This window comes from Leuciscus leuciscus (genome assembly GCF_965113295.1).
Source record: "Leuciscus leuciscus genome assembly, chromosome: 20".
Taxonomy (NCBI): domain Eukaryota; kingdom Metazoa; phylum Chordata; class Actinopteri; order Cypriniformes; family Leuciscidae; genus Leuciscus; species Leuciscus leuciscus.
In genome coordinates, this window is record NC_138744.1 from 21018498 (window position 1) to 21042115 (window position 23618).

General features: G+C 37.2%; 1 protein-coding gene and 1 long non-coding RNA gene across 6 annotated transcripts in view; both read right to left on the bottom strand.

Moving 5' to 3' along the window:
- The window catches only part of fhod3b (formin homology 2 domain containing 3b), a 177347-nt gene that overhangs the window by 104601 nt on the left and 49128 nt on the right, over positions 1-23618 (bottom strand). The window lies entirely within an intron of this gene.
- Positions 517-8247, bottom strand: LOC309483936. The gene is made up of 2 exons (XR_014200675.1): positions 3209-8247; positions 517-3059 (listed from the first exon to the last, which is right to left on the bottom strand). It is a non-coding gene; the product is annotated as an uncharacterized lncRNA (long non-coding RNA).

Consider the following 23618-nt stretch of genomic DNA (forward strand, 5'->3'; position numbering starts at 1 on the left):
GCTGATAAAAATGTTCTTCCTGCATCTAATTCTAACTCTAGCTTTAAAGTTTTAGGCCACTAATTGGTCAAACAGTATGCTATTCCAAGACCAAAAGGATGTCGATCTTGTGTAACACTGTTCTAACCAGACGTGACAAACTGACAAGAGATTAGACTTTGGGAAGTCTGATTCATTTGAATTAATTGGTTTGTTTGGACGCTTTATATAAATAAACCAGAAGTCCCTGTGCAGCATTTAGTCTTTTTGGTAGCAAAATATTTAGTTAAATGCAGCCGTTTGTCACTGTTTTCGACGTTGTTATATAAATTAATATGTTTCTAGTTTATTAGATGTATTTTATTGTGAATTTATCTGTAATCTGCAACTGCCAACCTAATTCCGGTTCTCGTTATTTTGTGTCTGAAAAATATTGGTCTATTTTAGTAGTTTTCAGTGTAGCAAACTAAATGTATAAACACTAGAACTACCGTTTAAAAGTTTGAGGTCGTCACGTTTTTAGTTTTTTTTAAAGAAATGAATGCTTTCATCCAGCACGGATGCACTGAATTGATCAAAGTTGTCAGTTAAGACTTTCTATTTCAAATAAAGGATGTTCTATTGAACATTTTATTCATCGAAGTATCCAGAAAAGAAGGATCACGGTTTCCACAAAAATATTAAGCAGCACAACTGTTAAACATTGATAATAATAAGAAATGTTGCTTGAGCAGCAAATAAGTAAATTACAACGATTTCTAAAGGGCCATGTGAAACTGAAGACAGAAGTAATGGTAATAGTGGTGAAGACTAAAAGTAATATACAAAAAAAATAAAAATAATAATAATAATAATAATAATAATATGCATTTTATATTTGAGTACAATATGACTTAAACGTCACTCAAAAGCCACAAACTGATTTTATGAGTAATGAGTTTCAGGATTTCTTTAACTACAGTACAGTAAATCTTAGTTTTAACTGACTTGACATGAAGGGCTAACAAGGCACATAAGTGGTGATTAAAATGCATGCGTTTAAAAGGAAGATATAAAATGCCTTTGCTTTGGAAAGTATTACCAGACTTTCAACAGACATGTCAACAGCATATAAGTGCAAATGGAGAGGTCTGTAAAGAATATCATTAGCTACAGGAGATGACACACAACAGTGTCAACGTGGGGAAAGATGAGCTTCAAGCACCACTCGCTGTTACAAGTTTCAGTACGTTTTCGGAGCAAGAATCATTACGACCTCCCTAAGAGCTCAGCTTTTTTTCTGAGGATAATCGCAACATAAAGCTAAAGCGGAAGAGAGATGGATGATGATTAGCACACGCTGACCACAGCGAGTATTGTTTCACTGCAGAGATTTATGAGCAAAACAAAGGTGCTGTGAAATTCTTCCTTCCGCGCCACACAAGGAGAATACCAGAGGCATACATTATGATGGCAGAAGTGAGTCTCTGGCTTGAGCTTCGGTTACTGATCTAAGGATGGGGAGCAGACGCAGCAGTCACTAATGTCTACGTTTATGAAGACAGATCTTCCTGAGCGTGCACCCCACCATCGCACAATCCACTGTAGATCGGCTGAATCTCAGGGCAGGAATTCTCTCTCATAAAAGTGCCAAACGTGAGAGGAAACAGGGCGAGCCGTCCTGTGGCGGTTCTGCCCTTCCCACCTCCTCGCCGCAGCCTTCTATTCCAAAACAAACCGCCCCTCTCCGCCCTGGTTGGCCGCAAAACTCACAAACCGGGGATAGGCAGATTAAATATCACCATCAGCCCAATAGCATGACCACCACGGTGAGTGTAAAATAATGTGAAAGAGGTTGACTTGTATGTTGGTATGTCAATGAAACATGTAAACATGCACTCTCCTGCTGAACAGACCAGGGTTCTGCTGCATAAACTGTTAGTCATCTGCCAGTTGCATAAACCTCCATTTTAACCTCTATGTCTTAAGAACAAGTCTGACTAACTAGCAGTTAATCAGTCTTATTTTTCTGATTCAAATGAGATAAATAATGATGAGATTAGTCTGAGTGTTTTATGCGGCCACCTGATTTTCTTCACTTTAAGTTGCATTAAGACTTATCCATTCATACACTTATCCAACACATCCATTGGCTAACTGCTAGATGGTCAGACTAGCTCTTAAGCCATATATTTTATTTATAATGTGCTTTTCTTACACCCAAAGCGCTACAGCAAAAACAGTAAGCAACCAGGATAAAAGTGCTAAAATAGTAAGATCGTTAAAAACAACTTTAAATAAAAGTGCCTTAATCAACTTTTTACAATGTTACAGAGCATTTCTGTTAGTGAAGGAAAGAGCATTCTATAACTTAGGGGCTTTGAAAAAAAAAGGATCATTCCCCCATGGTCTTAAGTTTACATGAAGGCTGATGAAGAAAAAAAAGAGAGTTAGCAGAACTGAGAGAATGTGACAAAGTATATGGACTAATGAGATCACAAAGATACACTGGTGCTATCTCATTTTTTATACTGTATGTGCATCCAATGTTAGCTGAAGATCCAAAATGACACCAAGATTGTATACCAGTGAAGTGGGAAGTACCATATTGGATTCAACAACCAAACTAATATGATCAATCTTCAGAGTATAGCCGCTATCGGATCAATCAGCATAAGTTTAGTTTTGGAGCAATTCAGTTTCAGGAAATTATGCTGCATCCAAATTCTGATTTCTTCAAGGCACACTCAAAACAGCAAATGTGTAGCTGACATCAGGGATGGCTAGTGGTGATGTAAAATTGAGTATCATTAGCATAGCTGTGACACCCAAGGCCATATTTCCTAATAATCTGTCCAAGTGGAAGCATACATATGCTAAAAAGAGTTGGGCCCAACACTGAACCTTGAGGAACACCCTGTCGAGCTGGCACGGTATCGGATTCATGATTTCCCAGACTAACAAACTGGGCACAATTACTTAAGTAAGAGTAATTAACCAATCAAATACACGACCAATGAAGACATGGATTAAATATAATAGCTGTGTTTATACAATTACCCCCAGGTTAGATTAGCATATGCTAGTTAGTGCTGGTCTAGCTGGTTTACTTGCAGTCAAGTAGGAAAAAACAGCACACCAGTATCCTATGTTGGGGACCGGTGTCCAAAACATAACATGGCTTTTAAGAAGAAAACTTACTATAAATAAAATGAAAAAATAAATGAAAAATATAAATATCCTAAATTACTTATCTTTGTGGTTTCAGAGAATGTAAATATATTTAAAAAATGCAATACATTTTCACATGATAAAATGTTGTGTACACAGTTTAGATACACTCCTGAAAGTTGTTTTTTGTTTTGTTTTAAATGTATTTTGTTGTATTATTGAATTTGTTTTTTTATTCATTTTTAGATGTAAAATACTGTTTTAAAATATAAAAACAGTAAGGTCAATCTATTCTAAACAGAACGTGAGGGTTAAATTGATGTTTTTTGGAAGCAAAAAGTATGAATAACCAAATATTGCTCTTTTTTTTTTTTTAAGTAAAAAGGAGTCACATTATAATTTACTGTAAAAAGAAAAGTCATATATTATAATATATACAAGTGCCAAAATTCCATCCAGTAAAACTTGAAACATTGTCACTTTCACTCAATTTCAGGCAACCACAGCTACCCTTTTACAGTGAATATAACAGAACAGTGCAGAAACATTTTTAAATGCAGGAAGAAAAAAAATCCCCAAATTTAGGTCTTCACCTTATTGTGTAAATCAACTGGCCACCAGCTAAAGTGGCACATTACCAATATTATTTGATTGATGTTCACCATTATCTCTAGAGAAATATGGTAATATGAGGTAGGGTGAAAATGACCAAACTGTATTTTAGACTATCTGCTCAGATGATGAATGAAGAGCTTTTATCATTAAGCCCCTGGCTTTCTTTAAAAGGCAGGAATGAACAAACTGCCTGGAATTAGACCTCAATTTACTGAAGAGACAGATTCCCCTTATCATTATCATCTGTGGGCAGAAAGGAAAAAAGAAAACACAATGTGCGCCCAGATGATAAACATGAAATATGAATAGAGAAAAGAACATTATGAACGTAGAAAACACGCTGGGGCTGGCAAAGCACCCCAACTCTTCTTCTCAGCCATTTTAAGGTAATTTAACTAAACTTTGGCTATGGTTTGACAGCTCAGTTTCCATATTTACCCATTCTTTTGTCTCCGTCTGTGTCATTATGAGCTGGAAGGGTAATATCAAAGTCCATTAGATATGATTTACATTACAAGATTCACATTTACAGCAAATCGATTTCAAAGGATGTGTCTCGACCACAGACATTTGGCTGAAGTATCACAGATAAAATGATGATCTATGTTGACAAACGGTCATATTTACACAGGCTCACAACACGAGCCGAGCTCTGGTATGCTTGCACATTTAGTAATGGATCAAACCGACCTGAGAAAGAAGAAAGCAAGAGAGACTGATGTATAGGAAATGTACACGATCCCTCCATAATTTACAGGCAAAACCTCTTGTAATGTCTGGAAATGAATAACTTCCCTTGTTGGCCTCTGGGTGTCACTACATAGAGCTGGTTCAATGCCAGATATGATGTGTGGAAAAATAATTTTCTTATTCTTTTCTATTATAAAAAAAATATTGACCTGGCTCCATCCAAAACCTCAGTGCAATAATTAACCATCACCATTCCTGTAGTAAGGGTTTTGTGTGTATCTGTTAATTGATAACTAGCTGAGGTAATGTAGTTATTCCTATTAAATGTTACCATGCACAACTGTACCTCTGCATGGGGTAGAGCTAAATAAAAACTCTGGAAAACTGCTGAATGAAAGGGAAGGGATTCCTAATCCCAATATCAGAATGATTTATAACTGTTCAAATCCATAAGTTCCATAAGACATATATAACAGTGGGCAACTTTCATTTACAACACCACACACTGAGACAGGAAAGACTTGCTGTTACTCAATAAAAAAGCTCAGATTCTTACAGCTTTTCCTCAGTAGATGGGGGGGGGGGGGGGGGGGGGGCAAAGCGAGAGAGAGAGAGAGGTTATCACAATATGCAGCAAGTGTTTTGTGTGTGCTTGATAACCAAGAATTTCACAGCGTCGCTGGGAACCCACTGTGGCCTCCCTGACGCCTTGGTGTATATAGACTATCTGTTGTTTATTATCAAACACAAACACACATTATTTGTTGACTCATTCTTTGAGTATCAAACAAATTACTCAATCACAAAGAGAGATTATAAAACCTTAAGGAGATGCTGAACAAAAAGTGATCCAATTATAGTCCACTCACACACCCATCACAAAACAAATTATTTCAAGTTTGCATCACAACATTTAAAATCTGCTCAAATGGTATAATGGTAAACCATTCCAAAAGAGCTGTTTTCCTATTGTTGTATTTGTGTGTTTGCATTGGTTGTGTTCAACTTTTATTGTGTTAGTGTGCTGGCAATAACTAATCCCACACATGGAATCTTTGCCTGAATCTAGCTTTAATTCAAAGTTCTACCCTTGCAGGTTTGTTTATTATTTACTTTGGTTAATTTTGCTAGCGCTTTCAGCTACCAGTAAGTGTAGTTGTTTAATGTGAAATGCAACAATTTTTATTCCTTTAAATTATTGATTAGACTTATTTTTTACACAGTCCTTGCACAATACTATGATATGATGACCTCAAAACCTTTTTACCATTGGGCATGATTTGTAAACTAATACATTTTGACATTTGCATCATAACCAGATTCACATGTATAGCTTTTCTGATGTAGTAAACTTATTGCTCAGTTGCTCAGCTGGTACAGCATTACACTTGAGATTGGGTATGTGTCCCGTGAAACAAAACTCAACATAAAACGTACGGATAATTAAACAAATTTGCTTTTAGTTCACATTTGACTTTGTTAACACAATCGTTTAGGTTTAGAGTTTTAGGGTAGGTTAGGTTTAGGACATTTTAGCAAGACCAAACTGCTGCGATACGTGCAACAACCAATGTAAAATGAAATGTCAGAAAGGTCTTTTTCAGAAATGTCGCCACAGACATGTATTTCCAATGGACCTGGGATGTACAGTAAACAGGATATAAAAAAATAAATAAATGAAATAAAAAAAAGTATCCATTGAGAACTCATTGGATTGGCGTTTCATACCAGAATGGACCAGCACAATAAGATGAGGAATGTGTATTAATAAAGAAAACAGGGTAGATTTTCTCTCAAAATCAGTTCAGAAAATGCCTGGCAATGAACAAATAATCACATTATAACTACTGCGACTCCCCCCTTTCCAGGTTACCAGCGCGTAATACCCTTGAGTGCATCCAGAACGCTGCTGCTCGACTTGCGTTTAACCTCTGGAAATACTCTCAGGTTACACATCTGCTCAGGTTCTGTTACTTGCTGCCAGTATCTGGTATAATTCAATTCCAGACACTGTTCCTGGGCTATACAGTCATAAATGGCCTAGACCCCCATTTTACTTTCAATCCTTCATCAAGCTGTAAACCCCCAACCAGGGCACTTTGATCAGCCATCTCTGGTCTCCATGCCCCCCTTCACTGCACACGAAAGTACCCATTTCAAACTTCTCTATCCTTGTTGTTTATGACCTGGCACTCTTGGTTATGTACACGTTTGCTGTTGCTACCTTATGCCTTTTAACCTATTGTGGTCTAGCTAACTTAGAAAATGTTGTTTATTCTTAGCTACTTGTCTTTTGCTTTGATAAAATAGCATGTAAACACCTGACTAGTAAACATCCAGCACAATCTAACTTAGAACCAGTTAAATGCTATAGAACTTCAAACACACTGTTCAACAATATTCCCATTTGATGTTTATTCTTCTGTGTTATTGTACTATCCGTACACACACTGTCCTCTCTTCCCGCCAGTGGCCCCCCTCCACCCCCCACCACCTTGTGTCACTCATGCCGCAAGCTTTTCAGCACACCTGCTAGTGGTTAAGCTCAATCACATCACAAAGTCAAAACTGCAGCCAGCAAGCCCCAATACTGAACTCTACAGGACACACAGTGAGTTCAGCTGAACAGTTTACTAACAAACACACTGAGGCTAAGTCTATATTAATCCGAATACATTTCAAAATGCTCTCCGTCCACACTAGCATTTTCCAAAACGTGCTCACTCACTCTGAAATGTCTGAAAATGCTTAAATCACATTACTACTTAAAAAACACCTTACTACTAAATTGCTGTATGGTCTAAACTGCCCTCATGTTCTGCTGCAGAGCAACTGTAAGTAGGCTACATTTTCTTTGTAGGCAATCTCCTTTGCATGAATTTAATACAAAGATTGTACAAAGTAACATTTACCTTTAGCAACAATATGAAAGTGAATAGCAGGCACATGCCGGCAAAACCATAGATCTATGGGTACAATAAGCATTATTTTTGAATACCTCAGTGTTCACGTCATCACTCAGTCACGTTCGACATTAAATCAGACGTGGTAGAAACCATCACTTCAGGGAGAGCTCCATCTACGTTGAGTGGTGTTCCTCTCACCGGGAAGGCCCCCGTAAAATGCCCGGTCATAGCTGTGTTGTCCTTCCTGCAGGAATACGGATACATGCCCAAGGTTCCCACCAATCCTTTTAGGGACCAAGTGGTGAACCTGCAAGCGCTGTCCTTGGAGGAGGCAGACCAAGCCTTCCACGCTTTCCGCCTGTACGTGGACCGAACGCAGAGCTTCAGGACCAGAGTTATGGAGGCCAGCAGAGGGGAAAGGCTGTCTCTAAGCAGAGGATGGACCACTGGATAGTGGATGCCATCGTCTTGGCGTACCAGACCCAAGGCGTGCCGTGCCCCCTCGGGTTGAGAGCTCACTCTACCAGAAGCGTGATATGCAAGTCTTGCACGCCAATGAGCATTGGCTCATTTAGTTTACACTCTTAGTTACACTCTTAGTTACACTCTCAGGCAAGATCCAAATTTGTCAGATCACACCAGACGCAACGTCTCCGTTCCTTCCTTCAGGGAACAAGGGTTATATACGTAACGAGACGTTCAGACTACAACACGAAAATTACATTTTCCAATTTATCCACTTGGGAGACCAGCTTTCACAGGTCAAAAACACCATCTCAGTGTGGACAGAAGGCCAACACAGAGAGAAAAATATGTGTTTTTAAATGTATCTGTATTAAAGGTACAATATTTACGAATTTTGTATCAAAATATCCAAAAGCCACTTGCACAGTGTTATATATTTCTTTAATTTTAAACACTTGTCGCCTGCCAATGATGTAATATCCACGTTATCTCTGGTTTCTGCTAGTACTGCCATAGGAACCATGGCGACATATGTGGACAACTGCGTTATGTTTAGCGGTACGCTGTTGTTGTTTCGTTCAAACATTATGGATCATGGCAAGCAGACTTTGGGACAAAAGGAGAAATAAAAAGAGGATCAATATCAGTGTGGCGTTTTTGAGATGCCGAGAGCTGAGATGTTGATCCAGCTTACTGCTAGTCTCATATAGCCAACAAACTATCACATAAAATAACATAACTTTCAACACACTCAAATGCTGTTTAGTATGATAGTGTAACGTTAGACCAAGTGAAACAGCGCTGCGTTACCTCACAAGTTTAATTCGTCAAATAAACTGACCTGTGTGAGTAGTAATTCTGTACTTGTGGGTAGTTCGGTAGAATGAAATGTCCTCATTCCTTTATATCCACGGGACTCGCATGTCTCTCATTAGCAATCGCAACCTGCTTCATACCACAGTCATGTTAAAAAACATCAATGTTTTCACTCATCCATAAACATTATTAGATCCATCAGCATGACGGCAAGTTCCTTGATTCCGCTTATCACTGCGTCATCAATATACGCTCTTTTATTATTGTAAGAGGTTAGCGACCCCTAGCAGTGGAAAAAATTACATATTGTAGCTTTAATGTAGACATAGTCCGAAAAACTTCCAAGGATGTGAAGCAAACGGTATTATGAGGAAAATGAAGAGACGCGAGTATCGTAGCTATATTAGCAATATTTTTATAAGGGGGAAAGCTAGCTAAGCATGTTGCGTTTTAGTGCATTTAGACCAAAATAAAATGTTAGGGAGCGCCTCACATGTAACGTGGCGTAAATTATTAAATGCTGCTAAACTTAACAGGAGATAGTGAGTGTGAAGGTGAGCCCACCTGGACTAGGCGGTCCTCCAGATTTAGATCATTTAGCTCTGTTGGTGGAGAGTTTCTCTTCCAGCTGCTAAATCAAAGGCGCGATGCTGGTTGTAATAATAACAAAACGTATGTGAAGAAATGTCGTACAGGGCTCGACAATAAGGACTGCCAGATGGCCCGGGACCAGCGTGAAAGACGCCCAGGACAGTGACAAGTTGACGAAATTGTCACTTTTGTCATTTTGTCACTTTTTGTATACATTTTGTCACTTTTTGTATACATTTTGTCACTGAATTGTCACACAGTTGTTGTTGTTGTTTTTTTGTTGTTTTTTTAAATGTATTATATATATATATTATTTTATATATATACTGTATATATAGCCTATATATAAAATAGACCAGATATGGAATTAATTGTACTGATTGTTCTCTATAATGTAATATTTGTATTCATTAGATAAAACTTTAAAATGACAAAGATAGAATAAAAAAACATTTAAAATTCAATCAAATATATTTCAATATTTTTCTTCAGGAACGTTGAGGACATCACACACACACACAAACACACCCACACACACAGAAACACACACGAAAATCAATAACCATGCAAAATAAATAAATAATCCAATTCAACATTCAAAGACTGAAATGTGACATTGCGAGGCATGAGATTACTACTATAACTCATGATTCCCTGGAGTTATACTAGTGCATCTATGCAGCTGGAATACATAAAGGCCACAGAGGGGAACAATCTTCCCCTGAGAGCCGCAGGATTTACAATGCTGCCCGCCCGATTTTATATGATTAAAAACAAAGGAGGCTCGATTGGCAGGGCCAGAGTAAACTCCACAATTACAAACCTGTGTGATGTGAGCGGTCAAGGAACATAACGTGATTTGCATACGATTACACTGAGGGGTCGGCTGGAGAGAGGAGTTAATGAGTAAAACAAACATGGTCAGGCTCACCGAAGCCATGTTTGTTTAGAATGTCAGACTAAAGACTAAAGAGCCATTATATCCAGCTCATCTGATTATATAGGCAGTCTAATTTAATTTGGCATAATGGCATATTGGAAATTACAATAGCGTTTGTTGCTTATGCCTTTGTTTAAATAAGGTATATAGAAATATACAAATCATAAATGCAATAAATATTTAAAATGCAAACGTAAATATTAGATTATCATGATTGGACTTAGAAGATTGAGCAAAATGGCTGTCATGATGGTGACAGACGAGGCTACAAAAAGTTCAATAAACAGAGCTTGAATGACATCCATTTGTCTTTTCATACAAGTTTATACACAGCCCCTGCATGACTTCTTTTGCCAGGCACTTATGTATTAATTCAAAACGGCTGGACTCCTCAGAAAACAAGGTCTTCTGTCAGTGCGAATTTATGTGACTTTGTTTTGGGAATGTTAATCAAAGTATTACAGTTTTCTTGTAATAGGCTGGTATAAGCTGTTTTTTTTGCATAGGGATACTAGCCCCTGAGGAAGAACACCAAGCTCTCGAAAAGCATTAATGCATGTAGCAAGACCACAAAACAAGGACACTCGCCTTCCATCGCATTCCATCATCTGAAGCAAAGATTTCTTCATGTCAGATGGCCTAACACCATGACAAAATGGAGAAACATTCTCAAAAATCTTTAATCAACATCAGCTCCTACCATCTGGTCTTCATTTTACGAATTACGCCCACAAAAAAAAAAAAAAACTAGGCTAATGTGTTCGCCCTCAGAAGCACAGCTCATATCGCTACCTCCATCTTCAAACTGTGACCCATGTGACCCCAAATGGATCAACAGCTCCACAAAATGCTTAATCAGAGGCCGATTGTTCCCCTGGAGGACGGGGCGGGCATTAAGACATCCCTGTCGACTCATCTGGAGCTTTCCAGGATTGTTGACAGTCGTGTCAGATGATATTTTCATCCTTCCATTCAATGGTTATACAATGGAGACCCTGGTAGAGCGGCTTTGATCAAGCTTCTGTTGAAAGCTTGAGGTTTCCTCTCTGTCCCTCCTGCCAGACCACTCGAAACACTTTCAGGAGCAGAGGATCTGCGTGGAGCTCCCGCCAGCATACTGATGCCATTCTACAATGTCTGTTGTAAACTTCACACTTGCAAATGTGAAAATGAAACCTCTGTCGATTGGATCGGTTTAGCTGGATTTTGGAAAGTGACAAAGCGCTAAAAACTGAGAATGTACCTCAACCGCTATGAGAACTTGCTCTTTTTTCTTGCCTCTATGCTGAATTGTGAAAAACAAATGTTTGTGGGAAAGTCAGATGCAGCTCATTTAATAAAAGTTGTCTATATGGAATTCAGCACTTTATAATCACAATTCACAATCACTGTGTAAACGTGCACAAAAAAATATTAAATCATAATTAAGTCATAATCTGATTATGTAAGTGTCACATAATCATTGTGAATAAGAGGTACACATTAGCATACTTTTAAAGTGTTCTTATGATGGAAATAACTTACTTTAAAAGAATTAAAAAATGTAATGTAATGTTTTCAGATGGTTAATTACATGTTGATTGCAATTAAATGAAAACCTAATTTACTGTATATTTAGGCTATATTAAAAGCAATTAGCTGAACTTGACTACTTACAGTAAGTAGAGTAATTTTGAATAACACAAAACAATGTGCTTCAGTTGGTCAATACATCCAAATAAGTGTACTTCTTTAAAGGGATAGTTCACCCAAAAATGAAAATTATGTCATCATTTACTCAGCCTCAAGTTGTCTCAAACCTGTATGAATTTCTTTCTTCTGCTGAACACAAAAGATGATATTTTGAAGAATGTCGGTAAATGTAATGTCATTGACTTCCATAGTATGGGGAAAAAATACTATGGAAGTCAATGGGGACCATCAACTGTTTAATTACCGACATTCTTCATAATATATTTTATTGTTTTCAGCAGAAGAAAGAAATTCATGTACATGTACACTGTGTGTCATTGTTATATTTCCAGACACTATACATATTAGAAATGCTCTCAAATTCTGCAAATATTGCATTACAAAAATCTGTATTAGCCTCACAACCTCACAAAAATCACTGTCCAGTGCACCTTTATACATCAATAATGATTATCTTCACACATCTGGCCACCTGATTCCAGCCCTGCAGTCTGCGCACCAGCCTTTGGTCGAATCACTGCGCCACAGACTCTCTGCCTATCCACATTACATTGTGGAACCGCAACCCCTCACACTAACGTCAGAGCTTTGAGTGTTTGGCTTGTGGTGAACTAGCCTCTAGTTAACATGTTGTTTTAAGCCCCCTGGTTATTAACGTACTGCATGTCTCGTGTGCAGAGATCAATGTGTTCTGGCGTGTAGACTGCGTATCACTATAAGAGCGCATATGCTAGTTGTTGTGACACTTGAGCACACATTGTAATTAGCCTTGTGCTTTATTGGCTTTGTCTCAACTGTTTGTCTGGGCTAAACATACGAAAACACAATACCAGGGGCAAGCCTATAATACGCACAAGACTCATGCAAAATAATGAGTTAAAATGTGCATGACATGGTGAACAGATACTTTTTTTTCTAAATGACAACTTTGTAAAAGTTTGAGGGACCATTTTTTCAGCTGCGCAATATTATGTTATGATCTCAAAAGCTTTTACCATAGCATATGATTTCTAAAGTAATACAGTTCTAGTACTAATACTAATTCTAAACTAATAAATTAAACAGCTCCGTGTGTGGCTTTTCTGATGTAGTAAACTTGCTCTGTAGCTCATATGGTACAGTTGCGATGCGGAGCATTTGGATACGAGTCCTGTAAAACTTGAGTCACGATACAAGAGTTCAAAGGCGCAAAGAAGCAAGCTAAAATGACATGGTTGCTCCAACAAATGCATTTTTATCTCACGTTTGCTTTGTTCATTCTTTCGGTTAAGTTTATAGTAGTGTATAAAGTGTATTTTAGTGTAGCTGGTACGTTATATTTCAAACGCAATGTAGCATTAACCTTTTAGAGGACATTAATTTCCAAACTGCCGTGATATACAACCAATTAATAAAACAACACAGATTCGTGCTCATTTTACCTTACTGGACATTCTTCTTTGAAACAGTGCCATGCAACGTCCTATAAATGCTATGTAAACAATGTAAATAATTTTGCAGAAATGTCGCCATAGGCATGTTTTTCCACTTAACCTGGGTTTGGTTGACAGTTGGTTTAGCCATAGCTCCTTATGTTTAGCTATTCAGTCAGTCCATACTTACATTTCCCTGCAAATGTTTGGAAGCTGGTCTCTAAAATAGGAAACCAGTGTGCCAGTGAGCCCAACAGGCTGCTTCACAAGTGCAAATCACAAGAATACCTTGATGGTGCTACTAGAAAGTACCACTACTACCAGCTTTAAGATCATAAATGAACAGATTCAAAGAAATAAAGTAGTAGATTAGCCTATGGGTAGTGTAGCATAGTAGCAAAGGTCTGGGATGGTAAGTAAAAGCTTTCCCATTCAAACCAATCCATGAATTTCCATCAGGAACAAGGACAATCCTTTTTTTCATGATTACATTTACCAGTGGTCCACGCTGTCTAATAACAATTGTTGTACAAAGCTGTTATTTCCAGAAACAGAACCTCTTCCAGCCCGTACAACTGGTCAGCATTGATCGTGGCTCTTTAGCACATCGACAGCACATGAAAATCACTTTGACAGCTGGAATGAAAAAACAGATGAGGTGGAAAATCAAAGCATGATCCATTACCAAAATGAGAGGCTTAAGCAAAACACAGGCTGATGAGTTAAGCACTTGAGCTTGGTTGCTATCACATTGTCAAAATGGCTCAAGTCATTCTCAGACATTTCTTGAATGACTGACTGACTGAATGAATGAATGGAGGTATTTATATAGCGCAGTTCCTATGTAGTAAAGCAAAAGCGCTTACAATGATGTCGGGGGTCTCTCCTCAACCACCACCAGTGTGCAGCATCCAATTGGATGAACTTTTTTGTTGAGGTTGTGTTTCCTGTTCACTGTAGTATCACACTGAGCTACAGTGGAAATGTTATTTTCCTTCCCTGCATTTTCCGTGATTTATTTCAAAACTTTGGAAATGTAGGATGTTCGTGTATCGCATCGGTGTCAAACTCAAGAACCTGCGATATGAACTTCTGGCAGTAAGCATCAAGCCTGGACTAACAAGCCTTTTAGTCCAAAAAAGCCAACATTTCCACCATTGAAACTCACTGTGATACAACAGTGAACCGAAAAAACACAACCTCAACACAAAAGTTCATCCAAAATTGAAAATGTTTTGTACCATTTATTCATTCTCAGTCCTTGCAAACCAAAAAGTCAAGGATGTTTTTTCATTTACTGGCGCCCATGTTATAACATGGTTTTCAGGTCACTGGGAATTATTACAAAAGTGATCATCATGAAACCTAATTTATAATGAGGAGAACCACATTTACCTCTAAACGGTCATTAATCTACACATAACAGAACCCAAACCCCAAAATGATGCTATAAACTGCTGAAATCATCTGGATTCAGTCAGATTTACTGAATGGAAACCGTTGTTTGTGTGCCTGTCACTACATGTGAAACCTTTTTCCAAACAATGGGTGAGGACACTTTATGTTAATCAATGCTGCTTCCTATAAAAGCCTGTATTATTTTTTTTATTTTTTATTTTTTATTGCATTGATAAATGAATGCGTTTTCTAGTGAGTTGCATGACAGCTGAGTCTCCATTCAGTTTAATTACAAGTGGCCAGTACATTCTTCAACAATTCTATTGCTATTGTTAAATATAACTACAACTAATACAAAATATGTGTACATTCTTCAACAATTCTATTTTTATTGTTAGCTAAAACTTAAACTGTTACACAATACTTTCATTAATTTAAATAAAGATAAAATAAAATTATTAGAATATACATAAATATACATAGAATATACATTAAAATATACATAAACACAAAATTAGAACCGTTTCCTTGGCAATTAACTAAAATTAAATAAGTTCAAGTAATACAATTACTAAAACTTCAATAGAAATAAATAAATATAAATAAGAAAAGAAAATATAAAAATAAAAATAAAAGCCAATTTCAAAATATTAACACATACTATAATGATAAGTAATAGATCAATATTATAATACCCCTGCTCCCTTTGTGTTTTACAGAGGGAAAAAATGCAATTTAGGTCTGGATTAACATGAGGTTAATTAAATGATGACTGAATTCAAATTTTATGGTGAACTTATAAAATGTGAGTGAACTAATAAAAAATGTTTGGTCTCCAGCCTCCAGCCTTTTAGTAATAACATATGAAGCTGAATAGATGTATATATTCTTTCCAGATGTTTATTCCATATTGAAGTATTGCATAATTTTGCCATTTTATTTGAACAAGTTTATAATGCATATCAAAATTAACAAAATCTGTTATTCTACTTGTTGCACACATGGATCCAGACACGTTAACCAAAGAGGAGCAGAATAACTCAAGTAGGCCACAGAACCACCTGGCATCAGGATCTAAGGGATCCAGAATAGATTATGGAAGGAACTAAATGTATTTATACCTGCAACCTGAGTCCGCCAGTGACACAAATGAGTGAAATTTGTGTCAGTAGACTTTGCTGGCTCACTATGTACAAGATAAAATTGGGTTAGAAAGAAAAAAATAAACCCTATCCATTACTTCTACCACACTAATAGAGGCCAGGGAAAGATGAGTCTAGCTAAATTGAATTGAGAGTGTAAGTACAGTAGCTTCTGCTAAATATATTAGCCCGCATGTGGCTGATGTAAAGTGCAGAACAGCTGGTTTCAAACTGTTTAAAGATATTACATTTCTTACAAGCACAGTCTATAGTTATTTCAGTGTTTTGGCGGTTTGCTGCTAAAAAGAATAACTCACTGGATTTTTTTGTTTTTTAAATGAGGAAAAAAATCATCTGTACAGGCTTTAGGAAAAAAAAATTTTTTTTTTTTTAGCAAGAAGAAATGAGTCAGTTACAAGTGGCTTTGTTAAAGTGCATATAACAAAAGTATTCACATTCCTGCGGGAGTTTATGAGTCTTGGAAGCACGAGAAGTAAACACCTCCCATCTCTGAGCATCTCAGGACACTGGGCAACAGACTCGACGTGGCTAAAAATAAATACAAAGTACTGAGGAAAACAATAAAATTCACTTTGAGACGCTGAATCATAATGTCAGCAAACTTCAATAGTGCTTTCACCGGCAGAGGCCTTTTCTGCAGTTCACAACAGCTTAACTCTTGCCCCGTCAGCTTTTTTTTTATTTCATTTTTTTATATCATGGCCAGCAGAATATTTTGTTTATCTGAACAAGCAATAAATAAAAAAGAACAGTACCTCTGTTAAAAAAAATAAATAAAAAAAAAATAGCTTCATGCATTATTTTTTTATCAACACTTGAATGTGTGTTAGTTTGCATTTTTTGCATTTTGAACAAAAAGCTGAGAAAAGTGTCACTTGTTTCTGCTTCTTTTTCGCCTGTGTTTTGATCCGTAGATTCTGCACTCTTTCAGAAGATGTGTAATAGCGCCCCCTACCGTATAACAGTGAAAACACGCAAAGCCGGAAAATTCCGTAAATGGCAGGGAAATACTTAAAGGTATAGTTTGCCTAAAAAAAACTTTTGTTTACTCACTATAATGTTGTTTCTAAATCTCTGTATCTTTTTTTCTTCAAAGAAGATATTTTGAAGAATATCTTTTTTCCCCCAAACAATTAAAGTCAATGGGGTCCAAACCAACACTGATTGGACCCCATTGACTTTCACTGTCTAGACAAAAACATTCTTCAAAACATCTTTTGTGTTTCATATATTTTGAACAAACATTCATTTTTTTCATCTTGTCAAGCTGAGAAACTTCCCCTCGGCCAAGCGCTGCTTTATGTTGCCGGAACCCTCCGTCTGCCAGAGCGGGCACCAATCATGCTGTTTCAAAGCAACGGATGCCCATACAACTTTCCACTTCGCCCAAGTGCTAATTTGTTATGCACCACACAACTTGCAAAAACCATAAAAACTATCTATCTGGCGTCCAAAACCTGGGGGTCTTTCCATCGGATAACTGGTGTAATAAAACACGACACACAGATGAGGATAAAACGGAATGAATTCCTGCATTAGGAGAATGAGGCCCTCACTGCAGGCTCTTGGGTTGCATTCAGCTCCCACATCACCACATGGAGGGCGCTCACTTCCTCTCTTTCTCTCCTGTTTCTTTCCCACTCTCTCTCACTTTTTGTTAGAAACAGACTAAACAGCAAACAGTTTATGTTCAAGCGAGAAAAGCTCCAAGTGCTGGGAGATGTCTGTTTGGTTAAGGGATCTGTTGGACCAACAAGGTGTGAGAAGCAGAGACAAAATATGTCTTTATGTTTGTAATCTGGGATTAACTCAAGTAATGATAAAACAATTATACTCTAGTACCAGATTAAACCAGGCGACTCCAAGAGGCAGACTAAACACACTGGTTAAACTGTGAACTTTGAACAATGAAGAATTAAGCATTTAAGAAATGATTCATGTGAATTTATGGTTTTAAAGGAATAGTTCTTCCAAAAATGAATTTTCTGTTATAATATACTCACTCTCTACTCTATACTATACTCTATTTTTTTTTCTGGTGAACACAAAATTATCAAACTTTTACAGTCCTGTTCAACATGTACATCATATGTACTTATTATAGAAATGACAAAACTGGGTTATAACTAGGTACTAACCCTGAACCATCCCTAAACCTAACCTTAATCCATGTAGTTACCATATTAACAGTACATTATTGGGAAAGTACACTGTATGTACAATGAAAGCACACGTACTGTAAAATAAAGTGTAACCCATAAAAGTAATCCATGTGATTTGTGCAATATATTTATGATACATTCTTAGAAGCTCTTAAGAATGTTCCTAAAGCAATGTTTGAAAAATATTTAAGTCAAGATGTTCTTAAGAATAAAATGATTGAATACGAGGCAAAGTTGCCATGTCAAATTCGACAAATTCAATACTTAACACTGGCAAATCGCAATGATACAGTTATTTATTAACCTTTTTTCAGATGTGTTGGTTTAGAGGTATTAACCGTCATCCGAATCCAATAAATTCATTAAACATCTTACCTTTTGTGATTTAAGTTGGGTTTGAGGTGATCCTAAATTTAAGAGGTTATTTAAAGATATTCAAAGAATTTGAATAATTCTTTATCTTTTTCGTAAGAAATAAAATAATTTTTTGAGTCTTTTTGAGTTAGAAAAATTTAATTAAATTGCAGCAAAGAATATTTAATTTTTAACAATTGTGGTTTAAATACAAGCTTTTAGTTGTTGTTTTTTTGTGGTCATTTTAAAATAACATTTTATAGCAAGAGCTATGTATAGATTCTTGACTATGCCTAATTTTGCAGAATAGAAAAAAATCTGAATAACTATTTGGAACAACATATAGGTGATAATGACAGATTTTTCATCTTTTTGGCTGAACATTAAGCTATAAGTACATCATTCATTCTGTTTGAATCAGTCTGTTTTTATCTACTTTGCATCTTCTCTTTTCCCTGGTGGCTCTCTGTGCCCCTTTCTCTCCGTCTCTCACTATTCACAGGAAGCTTGTCTGTAATACTAACTCTATGTGCCTTCTGAACAGACACACTTCGCTCTGCTCCTGAAGTTCAGTCTTGTCAACACTTTCCAAAGATAACACCCCGGACCTCACCGACAGACTGAGGCCCCGCAGAGCATCCCTCATGTGGCCAAACCCCACAACCCTGCAGGTCTGAGATCAGTGGCGTTTAATATACGAGTGGCCTGCAGAACGGCCTTCATGTGCTGCTTAAAATATGACCCTGTTCTGGCTGCACTGATATAGGAGGTGAACAGGGATTGAGGACTGTGTGTATGCAAGAAAAAAAGCTTAAATAAGCACTTCAAGTAGTTTCATTGAACCCACACGGTATATGTTGATATGTTCTTTTTTTAGTAAATCAACCATGTGGCTCCCGCTCAAATCCCCCAGAATTGTATATCAAGGAAATTGGAGCAACTTTCTCAAGAATTTCCTCCTCTGTCTTTACAAAGAGCTGAACTCCAGATGAACAAAGTCTAAAAAGAAGTACGTCTGAGAAAGATCCCCATCCTGGTTTACTTTAGAAGGTAAATTGAGATTTCCAGGAAACAAAACGAGGCAGGCGCAGCACTCACAGAAGTAATGAGAAATCTGCCGTGGAAGTATGCAGGATCACACACCGCATGACGCCCGAGCTAGAGAACATTCCTCGTGCTTTCATTTAGGTTCTTGGTCCCTGAAAGACCAGCTTTTCACTCAGGAGGTTCCTGAGAAGGGGGGGGGATTCATGAAAATTGGTTTTGAGAACTACAGGGTCGCCAAGTTAATGTAAAAGTTAAGCTATAAAATGTCACCGGAGTGAGTGAGACAGAAGGCTTGTGAGAGTAAGACAGACAACAGATGAAAAAACATTAAGGGTCAGGAACTTTCCACAGGACACGCAAAATCGAATTCCACTTTACAAGCTTTGGCTGTTGTACAGACAATCTTCATCTTGATATTCCAGCCAAAGAAGCCTCATTTTAGGGACAAACTAAGGTGTTTTCCTAAGGTGCTTCTCACTTAAAAGCTACGTTCACACACCATCAGAATATGGGTGTCAATCCTGTTTTAGAGGGCTAAATTTGGTTACGTTCACACACAGTTGGGTTATCAACCAGAGTGACAACTGGATTATACTGTAGGCTATGACTTAAGTTACTCCCTTAAGGCAGTTTAACTTTAAGGGATTTAAATAATGGCACTGACATATTTTTGGGGATGTTGCTCAAGTTGATTTAAGTTAAACCAGCTCAAACATGCTAGGACTAGACTGTGAAACTTGGGGTGAATCTAATAATTGATGCTTAATATCTAAACCAACTCAATACATTTATTAAACATGGTATTTTTTGTGATTTTTTCATTTTAATATATGGGATATTCTGAGTTTTTATATGCATTAATATGCATTTTAGGGCCAGATTTACTAGCACCTTGCGCCAGCGCAAACCCTGTTTTGGCGTTAAAAAACTACTGTCAGGATTTACTAAAGACACGCAGTGAAAAAGAGTAAAATAAGACAGTTTATGTCTCTCGTTGTCATTTCTTTATGACTCTCGCAAAAAAAGAGCAACTTGAATTAAGTTGTTCACTCTTGCAAGCTGCTATATAATTTGAGAGTCACACCTGTTAGTAATAGGGTTGTCCATCCCAAACACTGATTATGTGAACAAAACCAAAGACCTTTATGCTGCAAATGCTATCATTAGGTGCTGAGCTTGCACCTTTTGAGCATCTTCTCTAAATAGGAACCATATCAGCTGCCCTGCTAATCAACAGCCATGTTTAGTTTGAATTTAAGGAGCCGCTATAAATGGCCTGATAAAAATAGTCCATATTTTCATCTTAGAATGTGTAGAGCGCTCACATTTCAGCAGATGTCCAAAAATAATCCAGACTTCTTTTCATCTGCATCCCCTGCACAAGCACCGATGTCATGAGCCCCGGCCAAGACTCACACCGGCTCCATCCGCATCTCTTTTCAGCCACCGTGGGATATTCTCAAAGCTCTTTAACACGATCGACTCTATTCATAGAGTCGAGGTCTCCTTGAAGAAAAGTGAGGGAGCGCAGGAGCAAGATGAAGAGAAGGAAAAAAGAAAAGCGCTTACAGTGTTCACAGGACATGGGATTGTTTCTTGGGACCATCAATCAGGATGGAGTTGACAGGACGGGTGCACCCCCTCTCCAGCTGAGCCAGTCTGAGGGGGTTCGGCGGGGTCGGTGTGGAATGACAGCACGTTCCTCTGCTGGACAATGGAGGAGCACCCAGCTCTCCCAGAGCCCCGGAGACCACACCGCACACCAAAGGTCTTTCATCGGCACAACACCCCCAGCCCACACTCACCATGATCTAAGAAAGGCTTCACACACTCGGACGTGTTCCAGGACCCCTGGAGAGATAAACCGTATGTGTGTGTGTGTGTGTGTCTATGGGACAGTTTCGCTTTTTCAAAACAATTTGAGTGGGAATTCTTTCAGCTATAGAATCTGTTAGCCTTGTTTTTAAATGTTTACGGCATTACACCTGGGAACAGTCTGCAAAACAGTTTCCAAACTATAAACAAAAGATTGTAAGCTAGCAATGTAAACATAAATGAAACAAAGACAATCTATATCTTTCTGGTGTTAGTTCACTGTGAGCATGACAAACTGGGTTGCAGGACCATCTGTGATTGTTTATATGCTACAAGCATGTGTGTGTGTGTGTGTGTGTGTGTGAGTGTTTCACATCCTCTCCGCAGCACAGTCTGTAGAGTCACCAGGCAGTATATGGAGGTGAAAGGGTACAACCTCACAGGATCACGGCTGTCATTCAGAGAAGATCCACCTGTGACTTTTAAAAATGAGTGAAACATTCAAGAAGTAAGCTACTCTTTTCGTACAACAAAGAAACCAGCCCAGTCCTGATAAGCTTAAATTCAGAGTAATGCAATCTCTATGGCACAGTACTGAAATACCTAACCAAATGTTTTTTTGTTTTTAATTTACCTTTTTAATAATTTATAATACTTTAAATATAAATGATATAATAAAAAATAATAGTTACCTTGTTAATTATTTAAAGTATTTTTTTGAAGTATTTAAAAATATTAGTGAATGGGTTGTTTATATACTAGGGATGTGCACAACAACTAATTTCATTAACGTTTAAACGGAAATACAATTGACTGTCAAAATTGTCAAAATACTCCCTTCACCCGGCCCATCTTCTGAGTGGACATTTTTTTCTCTGAGGTAAAATGAAATAATTTAGTTTTCTGCTCCAGATATACACTTTTCAAAATACTATATTATTCAAAATGCAAACGATTAGTATTTCCAAGTCGACTAGCGACAGCAGTAATAGTCTCAAATATCCCAATTATATACATATCAAACTCAAAATAAATAAATTGATGTTACATAAAGAAAATGAAGCCTATTGAAGAGAAGTAAACCTATAATTACATTTGGTTTGTTTGTTATTAATTAATTAAGGTTTGCTAAGGCAAGCATCACTATTACTATTTTTCATACTTTCTATATTTATAAGTAGTGGGGTCTAATATTGTTGTACGATTATTATTATTGTTTCCTCTCCATCTGAACAGTTATATATTTTGAGTTGATGATGTTTTTTATTTTGTTTGTTATTTCTTATAACTGAATTGCTCAAATGAACTTTTGACACTGGTATTGTTTAACCCTTTTTTTGTCCCCATTAAATAATTGATGGGAAGAAAACCTCAGACTATGTCAATAATTGTTGATTGTTATATGTAACAGGTGGTTGATTTATGCTATCCTGGGTTTATTTTGACATGCCTACTCCTGTCTGGTGGCCGAACAATTTGAGTTAAACATGGTATTTAATTATTGATTTAAAAAACTGTCTTATTGGGGCCCACCACCGTTACAGTATAGTATAAAGTATTAAACTGACAGTTTTTGCTAGATTGACCCATGTAGTACTTTGAAATTCATATATAAAAAATAAAAGGTAACATCAGTAACCAATAGTCATAAAGCTCAGTATTGTTTACATTGATTATATTCATTCAATTCAATTGAGTCTAATTCGTATATTACCATGACAGTTTTATAGGAATATGTCATTGTTATTTTAACTATTCACCTTTAGCGTCTCCCCTGTAGCCCGTGAACTGTCAATTGTTGATTCTAAATTTGACATGTCCTCAAAGTGAACACTGTCGTACTTTTACAAGAAAAACATTCTTCGTTTTTCACATTCATTATTTCAGTGTATAAGTCTGACAGAAATAGTCAAAACAGCTCCCGCCACATGTCGACGGCACAGCACCTGACTGCCAACAAGAACCTCAGGCCTCCCTGCGAGTCTTCAGACGTGGACACTGTGGCCTGAGACACATGGCTCAAAGGTTCAGACATGCTATTTTAGGAGGTCCTGCAGATCCTACAGCAGCTGACTACAGAAAGGTCACCAGCAGTCTCTCTCTCTCTTTCTTTCATCTCTCAGTTTTTTTTTGTTTTGTTTTTTTGCATTCTGACACAGCAAACATTGTGAATTATAGTTCCATTCTCATGTTGTTTGAATTCATTTACTTTTCAATTGATTTTAATTTAATTTTAGTATTAGAAACCTTGTGATAAGATACTCAGAACCCAAAATCTAGATCTTAAGACTACAAGTTAAGAGATGGATATAAAAAACTGTCTGAGCCAAGAAAAAGTCATATTTGAAAAGAGCACTGACCTTTTTAAAGGGTCATGAGAAGAGTTATTAGAGAGTGTTGAGATGGACTTTTTATATACTTTT